The sequence below is a fragment of the Cyprinodon variegatus genome, unplaced genomic scaffold (genome assembly GCF_000732505.1).
Source record: "Cyprinodon variegatus isolate N-32 unplaced genomic scaffold, C_variegatus-1.0 Scaffold50, whole genome shotgun sequence".
NCBI lineage: Eukaryota > Metazoa > Chordata > Actinopteri > Cyprinodontiformes > Cyprinodontidae > Cyprinodon > Cyprinodon variegatus.
In genome coordinates, this window is record NW_015150503.1 from 179930 (window position 1) to 181491 (window position 1562).

A 1562-nucleotide genomic window follows, 5' to 3' on the forward strand; every position below is an offset into this window, starting at 1 on the left:
GAAAAAGAGTCGCTGGAGGGGTCTGAAATATAGCGTATATATAAGTCGCTGAGTTGGCAACACTGGGGCGCGAAAGTTTATTCCGTTACAAATAATATGCCGACGTCACGTCAATCATTATTTTGGCACTTCAGTTCCAGGTGAAATTTTTCTCATATCTAATGTTCTTTTAATTAGACTGCATGTAGGCTAGTAATGATTACTTTGTGGGTTTGATTAGTCTAAAATGCGGCAACATACAGCTATAAGGACAGTTTGCTCTCACACGTTCTACATTTATTGTCACACAACACACAAACACACACCGGAACTTGGCGCACCCCACTTGTCACGTCTCAATTCCCCACCAGTGGGTCGCGCCACACACTTTGAGAACCGCGGCCTTAACTTAAGCTCAATGGAAAGAGGCTGTGATCATGTTGTAGCTCCCTGACTCTGAACTGGGAGCATCTCTGTAGAATCTAATGAACCCAGAAACAACAGCAGCTTTGTTTAGCTTTCCAGTGTAAATAAAGCACTGTGACTTTTTTTCGTAACTTTGTAAAATACAGATCCACCATGTTGAAGGGAAACTGACAACCAGCAGATCCCATGAAATAGTGGAACCTTTTGTGTGAATTGTTGTCCCTGGCCAGGTTGAATTTCTGGCAAAATGTCCGACAAGCAAAACCACACAAATCTAGCATTTTTTCCTGGGAGGTTTCCAAGTTCAGTGTGAATGTATTCTGATATTTTAACACTTTTTATTGGTCAGTAACTTGAACCTACGTCCTTTAAAGCCATGTCCATAAAACTGCAAGAGCTTAATTTCATCAGCCAGAAAATAATGATGGATGACCCATATGGTAGGTGAGTCAAATTCCTCTAAGTGTTCAGATTTAGTTACTACAGTGTTACTCGAGTTGAACAGTGTGAAAGTGTTAAACCGTGTTGTATGTATGCTGTATGACTCATACAGAAAGAAACAAAACAATAAATTGATTCCTTGTAATATATATCCATAACCTAAAAGGATTAGAAATGCCTCAGTACTGTGTATCGATCCTCCTTGATAAAGTAAATCAAGACATACAAATACAAAAGAATTTAAGGATAAATTTCCTTTGTATTCTGAATATCTTGATTATTTTTAATTTTCTATACCACAACTTTTGTTGTCAGCTATTGCAGACAGTCAGATGCCAGTCCAATTACAGAAAAATATAGAGATTACTCACAAGCAAACCCAAATTGAGGCAATTACCATCGCAAGACGCTCACAGAAGGTCACTTAAACTGCTGCTGAAAGATTGGCCTGTGTAGAGAACAGCCGTTGTGATTATTTTTAATATTACATATTTCGGTTGAAACCTTTTTCCAGGAGCAGAAAAAGGTTTCCCATTGCCTATAAATAGACAGTGTCATTGCTTTGTTGAGGCTTCTGACCCACATACAGAGAAAACTCTCAGAAGGACAGGAGTCAGGTTGATAAAGTCTAAAGGGCTGGGTGTAAATAGCTAACCTGACTCCGCCAGATGGATTTTCTCCGCATATCCATCTGGAAACCTTCCGTTGAAGTAATT